Raw genomic sequence first — 22,110 nt, 5'->3', positions numbered from 1 at the left:
ATAGAAATGGAAGCCCATGGCTCCAGAAATGTCTTTGTCCTCACCCCACCCCCAGCTCTGGGAGGCCAGACTCCAATGCTTGATGGCCCAGCCCTCTTAGCCCTGCCCATGAAGTAACAAGGACTCCAGAGAGTCCTCTCACTGGTGACCACCCTCAGCCCCTCCCTCTGTAGACCTTCCCGCTGTGTGTTCCAGCCAGAGATCTCAGATGTGAGACAGAACTTCAGTAAGCTACCAGTCCAAATTCCTGAGGCAGATGCAGGTTACCAGTTGTTCCTGTTTTCTTTAGTAACAGAAATCCTAAGTGTTAGATGAGTATGTGGCTGCCCGGCTAAGTCTTGGGCAATAGTTTAACTCCAGAAGGAATGCGTGCTTTATCAACATCAGTGATTCTTAACTGAGGATGATTTTGCCTCCCAGGAAACATTTAACTATATCTAGAGACATTCCTCATCATCAGAGCTGGGGGCTATTACTGTTATCTTGTGGGAAGAAGCCAGAGATCCTAAACATGCTACAATGCACAAAACAGCCCCTCACAAAAAAAGAGTTACTTGACCCAAAATGCCAATAGTCTTAAAGTTGAGAAATTATATTCAAGATCATGCTCTTAAAAGGGATATGCATGAGTTCCTCTGATCCTTTCCACCTCTTCTCCAGCTACAAGTTGAGGAAACCTGAAACAATCTCTTTGGACTTAGAAATGCATGCTTGGGGATGGCAGAACCACCATGACAGTCCAGGACTACCTACCTCTAACGTTACCATGACAGAGAAACAATCTTCTCTCTTATCGAAGTCATTGTATCTAGGGGTCTTTCTGACATAGCAGCTTTGCCCACATGCTAAGGTGAGTCTACCTTGAAAAGTCAGTTTGCAATAAATTCCCAGACCTAATTGCTCTTTTATTTCCTTTTCTTAGGAATGTATGTCTGATACAACAGATTTTAAGAGGGTAGCAACCTGGAACCCCTGAAATTTCGTCCATAGTCATCAAGCACCATGCCTCTACCCTTCAACCCACTCCCCCCAGACCATCAACTAGTGCTTGTCTGAAATGATCTCTAATCCCAGGATAAACAGGGTTTCAATTTAGTTTCTATAATTCCTTTTCGCCTATCCTCTTTTCCTCATGTCCATTCTTTCTTTTTCCAGTACCCAATGGCAGGCAGAACAATGCCCCTAGCCAAAATGTCTATATCCTAATCTCTAAAACTTGTGAATAAGTTAAGTTATATCCCAAGGGGGAATTAAGGTTGCAGATGACATTAGGGTGGTTAATGAGCTGACAAACTGAAGAGTTTGGCCTGGCTTCTCCAGCCGGGCCCAGTGTAATTACAAAGGCACTTACAAGTGACAGAGTGAGGCAAGAAAGGGAGAGCCAAGGTGACTCATTATGAGAAAGACTTGACCAGCCACTGCTGGTTTTGAGGATGGAAGGGACCCCAAACCAGGGAATGTGGGCAACTTCTGGAAGGTGGAAAAGGTGAGGAAGCTTATTGTCCCAGAGACTCCTGAAGGAATGCATTCCTGTCCACACCTTAGTTTAAGCCCCAGGAAACCCATTTAGGACTTCTGACTTCCAGAACTACAAAATAACAAATGTTCCCTCAAGGACAAAGTGTGTGGTAATTTGTTATAGCAGCCATAGAAAAAGATCATTCATCCTTTTCTTCCTTTCTCTTCCTCTTTCCTTATATCCCTTTTTCCAATTTAGCTTTCAGGGACCTATTTTTTTGTCTATGAAAGTCTAAGCCAGCATGAAGGAGAGAACTAGGCCCCCAGTCGTCTTATATCTGGGCCTCCACAAAAGCTCCCCCCAGCAGGCTAGAAAGAACACCCAAGAGAAGAAACACTTGGGCTAGGTCCAGAGAGTCATGGATTCAGGGGTCATTCCTCTTAAGAGAAACTTGCTTTCAAAAACACATTCCATGGCACCCAGGGTCCTAAAGCAAGTTGCCCAGTCTCCTCCATATGAAATTCAGGTCATCAGTAGGATGATCTACTTTTCCCAAAGTGCTTTGTCCAAAACCAAGGGACCAGTAGGCAATAGCCATACCCAATGGAGGCAGAATTAGCCAACCCTCTAATTCCAAAGTGTTTAGCTTTGGAGCACAAAAAGTTAAACACCTTCTTGCAACACATTGTAAACATGTCAGTGTGTTTAACATGTTAACCGTGTTCTGTTCTCCTGCCCATGTGTTTAGAAAAGAAACAGGTTATGATGTTTAACTACTAAATGGATGTATGTGCTCATAGCAGCTAACACTTTTTAAACACTTGTGGATGCTTAAAATTATGATGTGTTTAAGATTCGAACACGTTTGCTTTTCTACACTCTTAATCCAATGAGTGCTAGCTGTACTTTTTTCTGATCATAAGGGTTTGTCCCCCTTGCAAAGCCTAGTCTGCAGTGACAAGTTCCTAGAGCTGCCAGTGGCTCTTTTTCATTTTTTTCTTAGCATTTTCTTTCACATTATGGACACCCTTCTCTGGTGAAAATACTGACCAGGTGAGTGTAAATAATAGACATTTTCTACAGGATGTCCAGAGCCCTGTTCAAATGGGTTTTACTGGCATCGACTGAAAGGCTTTACCAGTTCCAATATAAGGTTCAGAAAATGAAAACCAAGGCGACTCTAAGCCTTCGCAGACTGCACAGAAGTGTATTCAGGGAGTCGGAGGTGAAGTCAGGGCTCCCCATGCTATCTAGGGCTAGCTACTCATCTTCTCTATCCAGCCTTTCCAAGGCAGTAGCAGCAGAAGGCCTTGCTTCCTCCAGCATGGGCTCACGGTCTGCAGTCGCTGGAGAAGGTAAAGGTTGGGAAGTTCCTCTGGCTTTCCTCGGTGCCCTCCTCTCTCCTCTGGTCTTCCTCTTCTCTTATCTGATGACACCAATCATCTCCCTTCTAATCTCCTCACCTCCTCTTGCTTTCTCCCACTTCTGCAGACTGCACTTCTGATCCCAGCCCCTCTTGTAAGTGGCCTCTAAATGACCTAAAATTCTCTGCCATCACACACCTGTCCTCCCACTCTTATTTCTTACAAATTTCCCCCTCCATCCTTGTTCCAGCCATGCTGGCCTTTTTTTAGTCCTTAATACTTCCTGTCCTGAGACATTTAAAGATGCCATTCCCTGTGCCTGAAAGCCATCCTTTCTTGGTTATTCTCTTCAACTGATGATTTTAAACAGCAGTACCTCAGAAAAGCTTTTAGTCCAAGCCATATCCTTTCCTATACTTTTAGGTCCCCCCCCACACACCCCGTAGCACCTAATTACCATTTATTTAGGTTTGTCTTCCCTTACCAGGCTTAATTTCCAATGAGGGCATTGTCTCTGACCTGGCTGGTTCTCCATTGCATCCCGGCACCCAATGCCTGGCACATAGTTAGCACCTAATGAATGTTTGCTCCCTGGCCAGTGTGACTGCAGGCTCTCCAGCCAATCTTGAAGGGTTGGAAAGAAAAGTTGCATTATGAGTCGGGGCTGTAAGGGTAGTTTCTCACTTGGTGCAAGCTGTTTAATTTCTCTGCCTCTCCACCTGGCCACGTGCCAGATGGGAACTGGCTCAATTTAGCAAATGTTTATTGAGCTAGCAGTGTATAAGGGCTCTGCTGGGCTCTCTTGGTGCCTACAGAAATGAAAATCACAGTCCTTACCCTCAAGGGGCTTGTAGTTTAGTAGGCAGGAGAAGACTTCAACATAAATCACCACAACATAAGGCAAATGACAATGCTCCAGGACGATTGAAAGGATTAGAGAATGCATAGACTAACCCACTGCCAAGTGACAGACTAAGAAGGCTTCGTGGAGGAGGGGACATCTGGGCAACTTTTAGACAAGCAGGACTTCAAGGGTGGGGAAAATGAGAGAGAGTCCTCTCAGTAATGCAGGGACATTAAAGACACAGAGGTAGAGAGGCCTGGGACATGCTTGAGGAGCTTCTAGGATCCAGCTTAGCTTCCATGTAGGATAAAGAGGAGGAGATGAAAGTGGAAAGGCTGGAATCACATCAAGAGATTTAGTCCAAATCCTTGATGCTCCCAGGGAGCTCCTGGGAGCTATGAGCAGGGGAGGGACTGATGAGAGTTACATTGAAGGGTGGTTAATCTAGCAACTGGATTAGGGAGGGGTGATCAGTTGGGAGGCAGCAGGAGGGGCTGAAGGAAGGAGAAGGTACATACAGTGAGACAGGTGAGAGAGGAGGAGGGGCTGAAGTCAGGGAAAATAAAACAGCTGCAGTGAGGGGTGACTAGGTGTAAAGGACAAGGGAAAGCATGGAGCCCCGTAAGAATGTCAAGGTTGCAGGCCTGGACCATTAGGAACGTGATGCTGAAATGAACAGAGATGGCAATGAGAAGTAGGTGAGGAGCAGATAGCATATTTCAGACATGCTCAATGCAAGGCACTGATGAAGCCACCATGCAAACCTTTGCCGGCAATGGAAATGGTCTTAAAACTAGAACATTTTCTTACCTGGGAAAAGTCAAAGAAGATGATGAAACAACAGGTACTCTTGTATAAAGAAATCATGGAGTACAGGTAAGGCATAATGATTTTATAATAAAATATATATTTTAATGTTTCAGAATGAAACGGGAAATACATTGTGTCTCCTTTTAAAATTTAATTTTAGGGCAACTCATTCGGGAACCCTCCTGTCTCTCAGGAGCTATTCTTATTCCCCATTCCTATTCCCCAATAAATTCTCCTACTCTTAAAAAAAAAAATTTAATTTTATTTATTTTTAATTAAAATTTTTTTTTAATTTTTAAATTTTTTTGGTACTAGGGATCAAGCTCAGGACCTTGTACTTATAGGGCAGATGGGGTGACACTGAGCTAAGTCCCCAGCTAAAATTTTTATTTTTATTAGTATATATTCACAACACATAATGATTACATTCATAATGGGGGTTTGGTACATGTACAAACTAAATTTTAATATTTTTTCATTCCCTTCCTCTCTCCTCCTTCCCCTTCCCTCCATATCTTGATCCCTTCCCTTTTGCAAAAGATCTATCTCCTTCTTCCCTGTTATCTATCTTTTATTTTGTCCTTTAAATTATATATATTTTGGGTTTCTCATATAAGCACAATCCTGTGATATTTAAGCTTATGTGTCTGATATATTTTACTTAACATTATGGTCTCAATTGCAAATATGGAAATTAAACAACACACTCTTGGATAGTCAATGGATTATAGAAGAAATTAAGGGAGAAATAAGGCGGGTCCTAGAATTAAATGATAAGGCCAGTACAACATACCAGAACTTATGGAACACAATAAAAGCAATCTTACGAGGAAGTTTACGGCTGTGAATGCCCACATCAGAAAACAGAACAAGCCCAAATAAATAACCTAATGATGCACCTCAAGGTCCTAGAAAAACAAGAACAATCCAAATCCAGAGCTTGTACAAAGAAGGAAATTAGAAAGATCAGAGCAGAAATCAATGAATTGGAGACTAAAAAAGCAATACAAAGAATCTATTAATTGAAGAGCTGGTTCTTAGAAAGAATAATAAAATAGACAGACTCTTAGCCAATTTTACCCAAAAAAGGAAAGAAAAGTCACAATCAATGCAATTAGAAAGGAAAAAGGTGAAATCACAATGGACATCACGGAACTCCAGAAGATTATTAGCAGTTGCTTCACAGAACTGTAAGCTAAAAAGCTGGAGAATTCAGAAGAAATGGAGAGATTTCTAGATACATATGAAGTACCAAAGCTGAACCAGGGAGACTTAAAAAATCCCAAATAATACAGTATAACCAATGACATTGAAGCAATAATAAAACACCTACTAAGAAAAGTCCAGGACCTGATGAATTCACTGCCAAATTCTACAAAAACTTCAGGGAAGATCCAACTCTTCAAACTCTTCAATGAAATCAAGAGAGAAGGAGTGCTCTCAAAATCATTCTTGGAAGCTAGCATTACCCTGATCCCAAAACTAGACAAGGATCCAACCAAAAAAGAGAACCACAAGCCAATCTCTCTAATGAACATAGATGCAAAAATGCTCAAGATACTGGCAAATAGAGTGCAACGAATCATCAAAAAGATCATACACCATGACCAAGTAGTCTTCATCCCAGGGATGCAGGGATGGTTCAACATATGCAAATCAATAAATGTAATTCATCACATGCACAGAAACAAAGTCAAAAATCACATGAGCATCTTAATAGATACAGAAAAAGCTTTTGACAAAATCCAACAGCCATTTATGATAAAAACCTTGACAAGGGGCCAGGGATTTAGTTCAGCGGCACCATGCCTGCCTCGCAAGCATGAGGTCCTGAGTTCAATCCCTGGTACAGAAAAAAAAAAAAACCTTACCACACCATTTATCTCAATCTGATAAAAGCCATTTATGACCAACCTACTGTCAACATCATAGTAAATGAGGAAAAACTGAAAGCTTTCCCTCTAAAATCAAGAACAAGAAAATGATATCCACTATCAGCACTCCTGTTCAGCATAGTCCTGGAGGCTTTAGACAGAGCAATCAGGCAAGAGGAAGAAATACAAAGAAGTCAAAGTATCTTTATTTGGAGCTGACATGATCTCTTACCTACAAGACCTGAAAAATTCCACTAAAAGACTCCTAGAATTAATAACCAAATTCAGCAATGTAGCAGGATACAAAATAAACACAAGATAATCAATACCATACCTATACACTAGTAAGGAATTTGCAGAGAAAAAATATTTGGAAAAAAATACAATTCACAATAGCATCAGGAAAAATTAAATACTTAGGAATTAACCTAACCAAGGACATGAAAGACCTCTTCAACAAAAATTATATCACTCTGAAAAAGGAAATTAAGGAGGATATCAGGATATGGAAAGATATCCCCTGTTCCTGGATAGGGAGAACCAATAGAATCAAAGTGGCCATAACTTTCAAAACTAATATATAAATTTAACACAATCCCAATCAAAATAGCAACAGCATTTTTCACAGAACTAAAGAAAACAATCCTAAAATTCATATGGAACCAGAAGAGACCCAGAATAGCAAAAGCAATCTTGGGCAACAAGAGCAAAGCAGGAGATATCACAATCCCAGATCTGAAGTTATATTACAAAGCTACTGTGATTAAAACAGTATGGTACTGACCATGCATGGTGGCACACTCAGGAGGCCGAGGTAGGAGAATCATTACAAGTTTGAGTTCAGCCTGAGCTACATAGTGAGTTCAAAGCCACCCTGAACTTTCTGAGCCATCCTGAACTGTTTGAGTCTCTGATACTGGCACAAAAACACCCTGGTACTGGCACAAAAACAGGCATGTAGATCAATGGAACAGAAGAGAGGAAGCAGAAACAACCCCAGGAACATTAAGCTATTTGATCTTTGACAGAGCGGCCAAAAACATGCATGGAGGAAAGATAGCCTCTTTAATAAATGGTGCTGGGGAAAAATGGATATCCCCATGCAGAAGATTGAGTAAAGACCCATATATCTCCTCATGTAAAAGAAACAACCAACAGAGTGGAGAGACAACGCACAGAATGGGAAAAACCTTTGCTAGCTATTCCTCGGACAAAAGACTAACAACTAGAATATATAAAGAATTCAAAAAAAAATTAGACCTCCCAAAATAAAAGACCCAATGAAAAAATGGGCAAACCAAAATGAATAGATACTTCTCAGAAGAAAAAGTACAATTGCCCATAAATATGTGAAAAACTGTTCAGCAGTTCTGGCCATTCAAGAAATGCAAATTAAAACGATGCTGAGATTCCATTTTATTCCGGATAGAATGGCTGTTATCAAGAAATAAAATAACAAATGCTGGTGAAGCTGTGGGAGAAAAGAAATACTTCTGCATTATTGGTGGGAATGTAAACTAGTATAACCACACTGGAAATTAGTGTGGAGATTCCTCAAAAAACTAAAAGTAGAATTTCTGTTTGATCCAACTATTCCCTTTCTAGGTATCTTTCTGAAAGAATTAAATGCATCATATTAACAGGGATACATGCATGCCCATGTTTATAGTGGCAGCAGCACATTTTATAATAGTTACATCTTGGAAGCAGCTTATATGCCCATCAATGCAAGAATGGATAAAGAAAATGTGATATTTATACACAATGGAGTAGTACTTTTCCATACAGAAAGATAAACTTGAGGCATTTGATGGTAAAAGGTTGCAACTTGAGACCATAATGTTGAGTAAAATAAGTCAGCCATACAGGCTTAAATACCACTTGGTTTCTCTCATATGAGAAACTGATGAAATACATATATAAATAAAGAGCAAAATAGAAGATACATAACAAGGAGGTAGAGAGATTCTTTTCAAATGAATGGAGGAACAAGAGTTGGAGGAGAGGGAAAGAGGGTAGAAAAACATGATGAAAACAGAGCTTTTGCAAATAGGTAGGAGACTAACAACTGGAAGGAGCAGGGAGGGAGAAGGGCAGGTGATGAAAAACAAAAAAATGGAGAGAGAAAAAAGAATAAAGATGTATTTTGCCCATGTACCAACTCTCCATGATAATTTTAATCATTATGTACTGCAAACATGTACTAATAAAAATTAATTCATTCAGGGGTGAGGATTTAGCTCAGTGGCACCACGCCTGCCTGGGAAGAGCAAGGTCCTGAGTTCAATCCCTGGTACCAAATAATAATAATAATAATAATTCATTCATTTAAAAATTTGTGCCCCCATTTTCCTACAAATGACTCAAGTTGATTCTTCTAGATATTAGTCCTCTGTCCAAGGAATAGGTGAAGATTAGAAACTCAAAAGCTACAAGCTGCCAGGATTCTTGAAGGTTAAAACCAACACAGAAAGGACCACACTGGAGATCCTTGAAAAACACAGAACAGCTTCAAGTTCAGCAGAGAGTGGTGAAGGGGCTGAATAGGAGAAGGGGAGAGAGTGGTGAGGCATGACTGGCCTCATCCACCCAAGTCTTGCCTAGAGGTCCAGAGGCAGAAGGATTCCCATCTCCTTGGTGATGATCCCCATCACCTATGTACACACACACACACACACACACAACTAATGTCTAGGTTCTACCTGCAGAGCTCCAGGCTGTAAGTTTGGTTACTGTGAGTTCTGCCTGAGGAGAGTGCACTCACAAAGCAAGGCTGAGCCTTCGACCCACCATTAAGGAATTTGCCAAGTGAATGCCACCTGGTGGAGACCCAGGTCAAAGAGAAATGCATGTGGTCCTGAAGGGAGTCTTGGAGCATAAACAATCGCAGGCTTTCAAAACCAATATTTTTAAAACTATTTAACTCTTACTTAGAAAAATAAAGAAGAAACTTGTTTTCCAACAATAACACTCAGCCTATTTTCATTAATAAAAGCTATTCTAATGAAAATAGAACTGCAGACCCTGAATATGCCACTAATACTTTAGTGCATTTGGAACAGGCTCTCATTTTCCAGTTTCTTCATCACTCCAAAATGGACACCACTGGCCCTTTGCACTACAGTCTGAGTCACCTCTGTGGGCTGAGTTACAGTCACACTAGGAACATGATTAAATGCTTTTTATCCAGGCTTTCCATTCTCTGTAATGCCTTTGGCCTCAGTTCCCTGTAGGCCAGTTCCCCAGGAAGGAGCTGGAATTCTGCAGAGATACACAGTTCCTCTGCAGTTTTCTGAAGCAGGTAACTCCTTGGGAGGTATATTAAAATATTTAAGTTTTATATCATAAAATAAATCACTCATTTTCTGAGAATAGCATTACTTGCTGTGCAATTCAGTTCCAGAACTCCAGCCTTGGGCATTTGTCAGCTGACCAGTCTCGGGCCTGGCACACACGCTGTCAACCTACACCATGCAACTTTCACTTGGTAGTCACAGGGCCTAGAGACTGTTCCGCACCTCTTGAAGGCACCATGTCTGTGAGAACATGGTTGTTATGGTTTATATCTAGATGTTCCCACAAAGCTGCTGCACTCATAGGAGGGCATTTAGGAGGTGATTGGATTGTTGGGGTGCTATACTCATCAGTGGCTTAGTAAACTGAAGAGTTCATAGCTGAATGTGTTGTAAGGAGATGGAGTCAGAAGAGCAGGGTCACTGTGGGCATGACCTGGAAGGATGCATCTCCCTCCCCACTCCTCCTTTTCCCTTCACTGTCTGCTTCCTATCCACCATGACACAAGCAGCTTTCCTCCACCCACGCCTGTCCACCATGCTTTCCTGCCTTGTAGCTGACCAACTACGGGCTAAAAATGTGAACCAAAATAAACCTCTCCTCCTTTAAGTCATGGGTGTCAGGCATTGTGTCTCAGTGACAAGAAGCTGACTAAGACAATGGTAGGCTTTCTGTGGGTCCTCATGTCATCAGTTCTCATCCCCTTGCTGGCACACCTCTGTACAAGTACAAGTCTGTACTTCTCCAGCCCTTAGAGTAGAGCAGAGCCATGCATGGGCTCTGGCCATGGGTTGACAGAGGAGGGACTCCCAGGAAGCAGTACAGCCCACAGGGGGTTTTCCTCTCTCTTCCTCTGCCTTGTTTACTAAGGAAGCCCCATGTTTCAGCAATACAGCCCTCATGGCTCCCCAAGCTATTATATGGGAAACACCTGCCTCTCAGAGCCTCAGGACCAGTGTGAGAGAAAACTAAACCTGTGTGTTATAAACTAGGATATCTGAAGATTGTATACAGAAAGGTGATCATAGTTGGTTTTCCATTCCTTTTAGTTCCAATAATAGATTGGTGACTATGTTGATTTCCTATTGCTGCTATACCAAATTACCACAAACTTAGTGGTGTGAAACAACACAAATTTATTATTTTATTGTTGTAGAGGTCAGAAGTCCAAACTCAGTCTTACCAAGCAAAGGTCAACATGTTGACAAGACTGGGTTTTGTTGTTTGGTTTGGTTTTGGTTTTTTGGAGGCCTTAAAGAAAAATCCATTTCCTTACATTTTCAAGCTTTCAGAGGCTGCCCACATTCCTTGGCTTGTGACCTCTTCCTCTGTCTTCAAAACCAACAATGTAGCATTCTCAAATCTCCCTCTCTACTGTTGCTTCTACATTCCCCTTTATCAGCTCTCTTGCCTCTCCCTTATAAGGACCTCTGTGATTACAGTGGGCTCAGCTGGACAACCCTAGGTCACTTCTCAGCTCAAAATCTTTAATCAAGTCATATCTGCAACATCCCTTTTGCCTTGAAAGGTAAATATTCACAGGTTCAGAGAATTCAATCAGAGACACCCTTCCATGGTCACCTGTACAGTTGTTTATCCAATTGATCCTTAATCCCAGCCTGGCAGAATTTGGCCAGCATGATATGGTCTTCCCCAAGTAATATTCCTCCATATTGCCTGTTGCTCTGCATCTTTTCTTTTGAAATGTATACAGCTCTGCATGTGGGAAATGATTATGGGAAAAAAATCCAAAAGAATAAAAACTTTACTCATAAAGATGTTTATGAAGGGTTACAGATTTTTGTTTTTGTTTTTGTTTTGGTACCGGGGATCGAACTTGGGACCTTGTGCTTTCGAGGCAGGCACCAGAACCACTGAACTAAATCCCCGGCCCAGTTACAGATTTTTATAAGAAAACTTAAAAACACCTAAATGTGTAATACTAAGGAAATGTGCAAAGAAGTTCTATAATAACCCATGTGTGACTATTATGCAGCTATTATGAATGTTTATAAAAACTTTTTACAATTAAACTTTTTATGATTATTTTTAAAGCAAATTACATATGTGTGTTATCTGAACTCTGAGAAAACTCTGGACACATTTTTCCCAAACTGTGAACAGTGGGGGGTTTTTTTCCCTGAAGGTTACAAATTACTTTTTTTTTTTTCATTCTTTCACTTTTTAAAATCTGTTCAATGACTAGTTTTATGATGAGAAATCTCTACTGGTGGCCACAGCAGATCACCAGAGTGGGCAAGAGTGATCTGGAAGTCCCAGAAAATTCTTTTGCACCAGAGAAGGTGCTGCAGCTGCTCTCTGTAAGCACTCAAAGCCTGACAGCTGGGTGATTCCTGCTTCCTTATGAGCTCAGATCCTAAGTGTCCCCTCTTATTGTATTGGGAGAAGCTGGGATGGTGGTGGCAAATCTTTTAGAGCTTTCAATGATAACAAACAGCCAGCAGCACACATGCCATAGCCTTGCCACCACTGAGCTAGGATTTCCACAGAAGGTAGAGGCCCACTGGGGTACAGAGTTAAGAGATGTCACACCGTTACCCTCAGGCTCCTGTTCAGTTCAGCAAGATGATAAAAGGAAGGTTTTCAGCGTGGATATGAAAAGGTACACTGTCTTCCAAGGTGGCCAGAGGACAGATTTAAAACAAAACAAAACAAAAACAAAAAACAGTGAATCTCAAGCAACAGCTCTATGGTGCTGAAACAATGCTGGTCTGAGACCACCTCATGTACAAGCTGAAAATGAGTGACAGCCATGTAGCAGAGGGTGGGGGAAATGGCACAATGAAAGATAGCTAGAAGAAGTGCAGACTAGTTATGCTGGACTGCAGTCGAGAGTCTGGAACAAATCACAAAAATGTCTGTGTCCTGTGGCCCAGGATTTCCACTTGATGGAATTTATCCTAAGATAGGAAAGATAATAATCTAAATGTCCAGCTTTTTGAATTCCACACAGTGGAATACTATGTAGCCACTAAAACCACAGTTAAGAACACTTAAGAAAGAGATGATATTCATAGTATATTGATAAATTTTAAAAGCAGGATATAAAATTGTAGATACAGCATAATCTAATTTCAAAGCAATTAAATATATACAAATAAGGAAATAGATAAATAGATGCCCTAAAGAAAAGCCTGCTTACACTAATAGCATAAAATGTGGTAGAGTAACCGATGACTGGCAGGTTTGAGGTGAAGCTGGGTGTGGACAGATGTTTATCTGTTTTCCAAGATTTGTTTATAACACGTGTGTTGCTCTCAACATGGAGAAACCGCTTCTGAAATCCTTACTCCAAAGCTGCTTGTGCCTCTGGGCCCCCACTCTTCTCCTCTGTTCCCTGTCCTCCCTGGCCAAATCCGAGTGCTCACTGGAGACCAGGGACTCTGTGAGGACCAGAGCTCTTGCAGGCCCCGCCTCCAGGTGCAAGGCTGAGAGCCTATGGATGAATTTAAGGGTTGAATGGGATCTTTTAGGCCAGAGTTAGGGTTCCTTTGATCAAATAACATCTTCAAACACTTCTGAAATACTTTTGCTTCTGGTCACAAAATGTGTTAAAAACTACCACTGAAGTTCTTACATATTCCTAATTTTCTAGCCTACAAACTGTTCCTTCACCCTGACTGCTGACTTTGCCAATACTCCTAGTTCAGCAGCAACTGCTTGAGGCCATCTGAAATCACAGGCTTGGGTGGGAAGGCAGCTCCCTGAGGCCGCCTAGCCCAGCAGGTTCACCACCACTGTGGGGCAGAACAGGAATCGGCATCTGCTGTGTCAATGGCTGCTCAAACACCACTTACCCTCTGCTTCAGGTACAGGTACAGAAATACAATAGTTGGCCTTTCCAACCCAACAAGGTTCCAAATTACTGAACTCCCACTCAGTTGAGATCTAAGGCTTCGGTCAGGAGAGCAGGGCAAAGCCATACTCCCTCCCATCTGTGCTCACAGACCAGCAAATGCTAGCCTGGTTTCACTTTCCTCCTAAAAGATTTAGCAAATCCAACAAGACACAACTCAGCACATACTAACGATTTGACTCTTTCTCACCAACTCCCCTACTGCCACAGCCTCGGGCAGCAGAAAATCAGACACAGCTTGATCAGGTGTTTTGCCACACCACCAAAGGTCAGTCACTCAACAATAACTGAGTTTTACTTACTGGTTCCTCAAATTCTTTTCAGAGTAAGGCAGAGTCTGTAGCAAAACATCCACATGCCAGAGAATGTTGGCCTTGCTGGGTGACTACTTTGAAGGGGACTACCCTCACTTGGCTGTGTACATTTTGTAAATTTAGTTTTTAAGATGCCAACCTCATTATCAGATTAGTCATACTTAATAATCTCTTGCTCCATGTCTCTGTAGGGGGCTTTCACCGCATTTAATTGCTTTCCTCAAGAATTGCTGACAAGTGAACATGGGCTTGGCTGGGTTGATTATATCATGTATTAAGGTGTCTACACACAGCAGGTAGGCCCATCAATTCTTTCTTACATCACAATGAGGTGTCTAAGGCTGATTTGAGGTCCAGGATCAATTAGAATAATGTCCCTACCTCATTCCCTGACTTCTGTGCCTCAGGAAGAGTGTGGTGAGTCAGGTAATGTCTGGGGGTCTCATCCAGGTTCCCTGGCTTCGTCTCCTTCCCTCTTCTTATGGGTACACCTGGAAGGAAGAGCTTCTTTCTGGTACAGCCATAGGGAAGAGTCTGCTGTTTCCAAGAGAAATGATGGCAGTGGGGACCATAGCTTTGCAAGCGTGGAGGAGCTAATTCCAATGACCACTTTCATCTCCCTGGTCAGGAAAGTCTTTGCTAAAAGTCCAATGGCGGATGAACAAGTTGCCCGTGCAGTGTGACCTGAGTGCAGTTCAGGTCACACTGAAGTTCCCTGGTCTCCAGACTCTCATGCCCCCCTGAGGATCCCACCATCCCCATGAAGCCTCCTGTTCCTTACTCAGAAACATAAATCAGTTTCCTCTGTTAAGTGCCTATGTGCAAGTGGGACAGCTGCTTGTGTTTGAGGCTGCCCTGCAGTGAGGACCCTGGCCACAGACCCATCCCCAGCCTCTCCTCCCGCCTCCCCCAGCCTCCTTCCTCCCATCCTTTCACCCTTTCCCATGTATGTGCACCTTCTATGCCAGCTCCCTGGTCCGGCTTTGATTTCCAGCTCATGGATCTCCCTATTCAACCCAATCCCAGGGCCCTCTTGCTTCCTACCCTTTAAAGGAGTGAATTCACTCATTGCCAAACATCTCAAAAGAGCCCAGGCAACAGCTACTTCTCAAGGGAAAGGAGGCAGTGGCCCAAGGGAGACTCTGGGCAGGGGTAGAATGATGCCAAAGCCCTGCTCTGTCCTGCTTCAGGGCCATAATGGTGCCCACTGGGTTCCCTTGTCAATGACCTTCTTCCATCAGGTTCTAATCCTAAAAGTCCACTGGCAAGGACACTGCCTAGCTCAGACCAACATCTCCTTAGAAGGAAAAACCTGGCCACCTTCGGCACTAGACCAGACACAAACAGCAGTTTAATGTCTATAAGGAAAGGAGGGAGAGAGGAAGAAGGAGAAGGAGAGTACCCTCCTCACCCCAGCCTCCAGGCCTTCCTTCATGCTGACGCCAACAGAGGTGGCCACATATGAACCCTGGCCATGACCTCTCCCGCCATCACTGCTGTCCTCTCCCCCAGCCCCTCTTCCTGGTTGTGCCTTCACCACCCAGCCTGGCCTCACAGCCTACTGCACTGTGGCTGCTTGCTGCCTGCACCTCCGTCTTGGTCCACAACTCCACTGTAAGCTGTCCCTCTCACCTCTTTGTGATGACTAATGGACCCTGGCTGTAGCCTTGATTGATTGGGTGACAGAGTAGCCAAGGTCTGAGGCACTGTAGTGGCTCTTTGCAGAGGAAAAGGGAGTACAGGGCACATTCCAAGCCCTGTCAGTGCTGGCTGAGCCCCACGTGGTGTAAAATCTCACACCTGGAGCCCTGCACACTCCTGGTGCCAGCTGAAATTTTATTGGTGATCTGTGACTTCAAAGGCCTCTCTTTCTGCATGGCCAGGCCAGGAAGACTGCAAAGCAGAAGGCACATGCCCAGGGCACTGGGGAGCTCCCTGGAGACCTGGACCCATCCGCCTCTCCAGCCTGCCTTGTTTCCATCTTTCATAGCCACAAAAGCCATTCTGTGGCTTAAGATACTATTTCCATGGACTTGTATGCACAGGTTGGTAGGAAGACACTTCTGACTAAATATCTGTTCACTGTCCCAGTGAGAGAAGTTTTTTTTTCCCCCCTATAGAAAGCCCTGCTGCATCTGGACAGGAAGTGGGGGTATGGTCTGAGTAACCACTTTCTGACATCTCTCTGCCTCATCTGTCAAAGAGGGTGACACTAAGGTCTGGCCACATCCTCACAATTCTTTGGAGGTTCAAAGAGGTCAAGTGTGGGAGAAGAGGTGGCAGTCTCAGCAGAGGGCTCAGTCCACACCACTGGTGTCCCTCCCTGGCGGGCCTGAAACTTAACTCTGATGTGTCCCAGCTGTGCTCCTTTGGGAGCGTGACCCAACACCTCTGTGCTTCAGTTTCCTCATGGGGATTAGTCCATATTGATGAAGCACTTGAACAGTCCTTGGTATCCAGGAAGTGTTAAGGAAATATTCACTACTATTATTATGGCCACCCCTATGCCTCATCTTAGTTATTCATTCCACATGAGTACCTATTACCTGCCAATGAATGAGACAACATGCTTCCAATCTTTCATTTCTTTGCTTGCTTGCTCTTTCTTTTTCTCTTTCTTTCTTTCTTTCCCTCCTTCCCTCCTTCCTTTTATCTCTCCCCTCTCCTCTCTCTCCCTCTTTCCCTTTCTCCCTCTCTCCCTCCCTCCCCCGCTTTCTCTCTCATTTCTTTCCCCCAGAACACAACCCAGCCCAGCCTATGTGGTGGCGGGGACAGTCCAGCTCCTGTTCTGCCTTTGGACAAGTTAGGAAACCCCTGCAGTGTACTCATGAGTAAAGGGGATCTAAGAATAACCTGCTTCATTAAGCAGTAGAGAACACTCACAAAGTTTAAGTAAAACCACCAGGAAATATGAACAGAGCTGAGTGCCTCGCTGTCACAGGCATTTAGTGATTGTTTGTTTTCCCCAGTGCTAGGTTCACAAGAGCTAAAAAAAATGCTTGGTAGGCTGAGGTTCTTTCTGAACAGCATGTGTCAAACTGGGCAGTGGCATGAATCACTGTCTACCGCTGGACACACCTGCCATAGTGGTCTCACTTAGAACACAGTTGGCCCAATAGACATGAACTTGAGAACAATGACTGCATCCTCTCCCTCACGCTAGCCAACATCTGGTATGGTTCCATCCAAACCCCACAACATATGACACTAGCAGAAGTGGCCCTGGTTGTCTGAAATCTCATCCAGGGGAAAAGTAAGAGAAGCCAAAGAAGGACAAACTGCCTTCCAACCTACCCAGAACCTTGCTGGAGATGGAAACTAACATGGATGGAAACATGACAGCAAAAAAAAATACACACGTTTTGAATTCTGCCCACCTGGGAGTCAAGCCACATTGAAAATCAATAAGGCATCAAGGCCGGGAGCTCAGAGAGCTGACTGGATACCTGCATGGGTCTCATTTAAAGAAGGGGAAACCTTTGAAGTTGCAGATGACCAATAAAAATACAGCTGGCATTTACAGCTTCAACCCTCCTGCCTTTGCCTTTCCCTCCATTGCTAAAGCTGCAGACAAAGCTTCTCCATGCAGGAATCTTGGCCCAGGACCAGCGGGACAAGGCTAATGGCTCCCAGCATCCACTGCCTAGGGATTGATTAACTGTAGGCACACTGGTGCCTTCTCAGGACAAGCATGCCTTGGGCTCTAGCCATCAGAGATAATGGCTAAGGACCTCCAAAACACAAAGAGGCCACAGGAAGCTCCTGTCCTTGAGGAAGACCCCCCACTTTATTTAGTATGCTTTCCCATACACTACCTCAAAAGTGCTGACCTGTGGGAATGGCTCCCTCCCCTAAAAGAGGGAGCAATTGAAATATAAGTCCAGTAGGGTTAAGAGACTAGTGTGGAAGGCAGCAAAGGTCACCGTGAATGGGCACTAGCCCCTGACTCCCAGCCCAGTGCCTGGGGTTAAAGGCCCCTACATTGAGGCTCTTCTTAGTGCTCTTACATTTCTATTCACCATTCATAGAAAGCTCCACAACCTCACTTTTCATTCGTTAAGCATGTAACAGGTTCTCAGAACAGGCCTCCTGGTCAAGTCAGGGAGACAAGTCTTAGAGACAAAACATTCAGGAAAACCTGTCTCTGAATGAATGGGAGATCGTATACTATATAATACATATGAGCAATGTCAGGCCTAATGACCAAACTGAGCTAATGTCAATAAACAGAGAACTATTAGGAAATTCATTCATCAGGGTCTTGTTTATACTCCTATTTGTCAACCAAATTATTTGTTTGACTTGTGGCCTCATTGGTTTATTATGGTCATTTCTGTCATCAGCAGAGTGGGGCTGCTGGAATTCACACATAGAGAGGGCCACACATGGCATTGCTCTGCGTCCTCATGATCCTGCCTTCTCACAGAATCAGCACTCAGCAGCTTAAGGTCTGTCTTCCGCTAACAGTCACTCTTTATAATCCAATAGCGCACTGGACCCTAATTGATTTGCTAATCACAGCTTCCTGTTTCCAGGAATAAGCTGGGGAAGTTGACCTCTTGCTCTTAAGGGAATCTCATTAGGAAGCAACTCCCAGCTGAAAACCCAACAGGAGGACAACAGCTTTCCGAGGACACCTGAGGTCCTGCCCCACTGAGTCTGGTCTCCACAGTGGCTTCTCTCTCTGTCCTCACACCTCCCACCTCTATCTTTGCACCACCTGTCTCCTCACTTACCTCACACACGCTTCCCCATCCCTGTCCCAGCCCCAGCCCCAGCCCCAGCCCCAAAGCCGGTGGGAAGCTCTTCCTGTCTATGTAAGTCAGAAAGGACTCGTCTTGGCCCTAGCTTCCCAACTGCAAAGTCCAAACCACTATCTCTGCTCTGAAGTCACCATTCACACAGAATTGTGTAAGCTGTGCCCTTCACATGGGACACGGTGTGTACTTTGTTGAGGGTTGGTTGAACTTGTATGCCTTCTTCACTTTCATCTCCTACATTACACTAATTTCGGAGATTTCCACCTTCTCTACGCCTGTGCTTCCTGTTTTGAGAAATAAATGTGAAATGATTTCTCCATTAGCAGTGACAGATCACAGTGGGTTTCTGAGTAGAAGGCAGGGGATCATACCTCATAAAAAGTAGACATCCTTTATTACTTTGAAAGGAAAAGGGTGAAGAAGCTTGTAAGGAGTGGAACCGAGGATTGAATTTCTCCAGAATCACGCAGAGTAGTATCTATCCTCAGCGGCTGCCCTATGGATTCTGACACATCTCAAAAAAAAATAGGAGTCTGGAAAAAGCAGTCAGAGTCTGTTGCCTTCTGCAAAAAGCTACTGTGCAGTCTGTTCCTTTGTACTTGGGTTTTTTAAAACAGTCAAGCCATCTTGGAAAAATCAGAAAGCAGATGAGCCCATAATTGAACTTGGCAAGGGCAATAGAAACCTTGTTATGTGTGTTACAGGCACTCACACCTCAATTAACAGTGTGTGTGTGGGGGGTGTCTCTGCACAGCTGTCTGGGGAAGAGATTCTTCTAGGCAAAAGATTTAGGTGCCCTGAAAACTCTCCAGAAGCTAAAGGCCCAGGACCCCCACCAAGCTTCTGCAGCTGTCAGAGATGCACATCCAAGGGAGTTCCTGGACTCAGGGCCATCTCTGGTGAACCCCTGGCTACCCAGGCCACCAGGCCCACCCCAGCGTGGACCAGTGGAGCATAGCCCAAGGCTGGGCTGCTCTGACAGCCGTGACTTGGTGCTGAATTTTACTATCCACCGTTTACCATTCTGACGGGGAAAACAAATTTAAAACACCTGGAAATTTATGTCTCTGATGGGTTGAGTTGCACTGTTCCCTTATATTAAATAATCCAGGCTGTGCGCTTCAAAGGCTGCCAGGCTCCAGGAGGCCATGGGGTGTAGGGCCTTTGTCAGCCCCACCTGCACCTGAATACACTCTGCTGAGCTGGGTGCCTGGGGCCCTGGGTCCGTAGGCCCAGGACTGAGTGCCAGGCCAGAGACTGGGGCTAGGGGACAGGGCAGCCTTCAGACTCAGCCTCTTAGTGCTTTTGATTCTTTGGGACTTTGCCTTTCCTTGGCACACCCCCTCTGCTCACTCTCCACCTGGGCAGGTACGATGTCACTACGTGCATGGGCTTGGGTTCAGAAAGTTGGGGTTTTACTTCTTACCATGGTGCTTACTGACTCCACAACACAGAGATGTGGCATCCTCACCTGTGTTCACAGGATGTTGGTGGCAGGCAGCCTACCTCCTCCCCGGCCAGGCACTAACCTCAGTGTGCACTGTCCACCAGACTTACTCAGGGGCCAGAACCTAGAAATAGAAAAAAGAAAGGAAGAAAGAAAGAAAGAGAGGGGGGGAGGGAGGGAGGAAGGAAGGAAGGAAGGAAGGAAGGAAGGAAGGAAGGAAGGGAGGAAGGAAGGAAAAGACTCAGAACTTAGAAGGCCCTGAAATGCAATTTGTCTCTTCAAAGGATGGCACTGAAGGTAAACCAGCAGTAGTATATATGTCATAAGTGGGTCCAGTTGGTGTGGGTTTAATTCATTGGCCACAGAAATACTTAACTGAACTATCCTCAGGCAACTCACTGCCTTATCAAAACCTGAAAGTTGGGGTGGCCTCTTAAGCCTCCCTGCCATCTCCATGACACCTGACAGGTGGTGTCTCCCTGCATGTGTAGCCAACCATCCCTCCAAGCCCAAAGGTGCCCTTAGAGCTCTGACCTGGTTTTCTCTGCCCGTGAGCACATGAGAGAATACACCCGAAAGTCACTCCTCTGTGCACCAGAGTGGGAAGGATCATGAGGAGCAGCCAAAAAGTTCCCTATCTGAGTGCTTAGAAGAAATCCTGTGTTAACCCTTTAAGGACACTAAATGGCAGATGATGGAGCTTGAAGAGACCTTCAAGGAATCTGTGATTCAAGTCCAACCTGCAGGCAGGAAAGGTGCTCATCACCCTGTTACCTCGGCAGTAAGAACCCAAAGGAAGGGCTGAGCACGGGCAGCCCACCTGGTCTGCTCTGCTGAACTAGGGTACTTGTAATTAACCAGACTTTAGCCAAAGATGTGCAACTGACATGTATGGAAAGCTTTCCTTTCTTAAGTAAGAATGATAATACTTTCCCTTACAACATGCTCATCTCTACTGTGTTTTCATGGTGTGGCACTGTATGACCTCTTGAGATAGATAAGTGAGACAGGTATTAATATTGTTGTTTTACAGAATTGGCACCTAGTACAAGTTAATGCCAGGGTGAAACTGTACCGTAAGCCAGTCTTTTGAGTATTTGCCATCGGCTATTAATGAGTTCTCTCCCCAGGTTACAGGTATGCCATTTGCTTGCTCAAAGTTTTTATTTTTACTAAAAGGCATATGCTGTGTTCCCAGTCATGATGATAAAAAAAGACATAAAGTTATGTTTAAAGTATGATCCCAACTTCGAAGAAGTGCATGTGTTTATACTCCATAGAATAAAATAACCAAAATAAAATACATCAAAATATTAACCACAAGTGGTAAGAATGTGGTTGACTTTCACTGTCTTCCTTTTACCTTTCTATATATTTTAAGACCATTAAAATGAGCATGTGTTAAAATTTTGAATTTTAAAACAAGGCATTTTAAGGAGTGCACTTTAGCTCAGCAGACTACAAGAGTAAGCTTCAGTTTCACCCCATCTGCATCATTGTGAATTTTAAAATGGCACCAATCCAGTTGGGAAGGGCAATTACCAAGGAAGAGCTTGTAGTTTAGTACCCCAACCAAAGCCCTAAATTAATGGCTGTTAGCCATCACAATGGCCGATTTCTCAGGGATCACTCCAATTAGGATCTTCTCTATGGCTTACAACACCAGCCTGCTGACTTCAGACAAGGAGCATCTGTGGCACAGCTGGAGCAGCTGGATTGGAAAAATCAATCACTGCCCAACAACTGTGCAACTGATGGCCCATCAATCAGAAACATAAGGCGTTTGCTCCATTTATAAAACACATACATTTGCTTGCAAATCTGGAAATGCAATAAGCAGCCGAGCACCTCCAGCCCTGGAGAAAAGGCAGCGCCAGTCACTTTTGCCTCTAAAAATCACAGACTGGCACCTGGACCCAAAGCACTGCCACTTCAAGAGTCTGGGATGATCCCTGGACCCACACCCACAGGCCCCAAAGCTTCTGCAATCTATAGAGACCCTGAGTCTTCTTACTGCACTCAAGTCCAGCTTTGAGATTTTTATTGACCCTGACAACTGTCATGTTA

Source organism: Heterocephalus glaber, unplaced genomic scaffold, assembly GCF_053883595.1.
Source record: "Heterocephalus glaber isolate CG9 unplaced genomic scaffold, H.glaber_assembly_v1.0 deba00001457, whole genome shotgun sequence".
Lineage (NCBI taxonomy): Eukaryota > Metazoa > Chordata > Mammalia > Rodentia > Bathyergidae > Heterocephalus > Heterocephalus glaber.
This window is presented reverse-complemented; position numbering follows the sequence as displayed.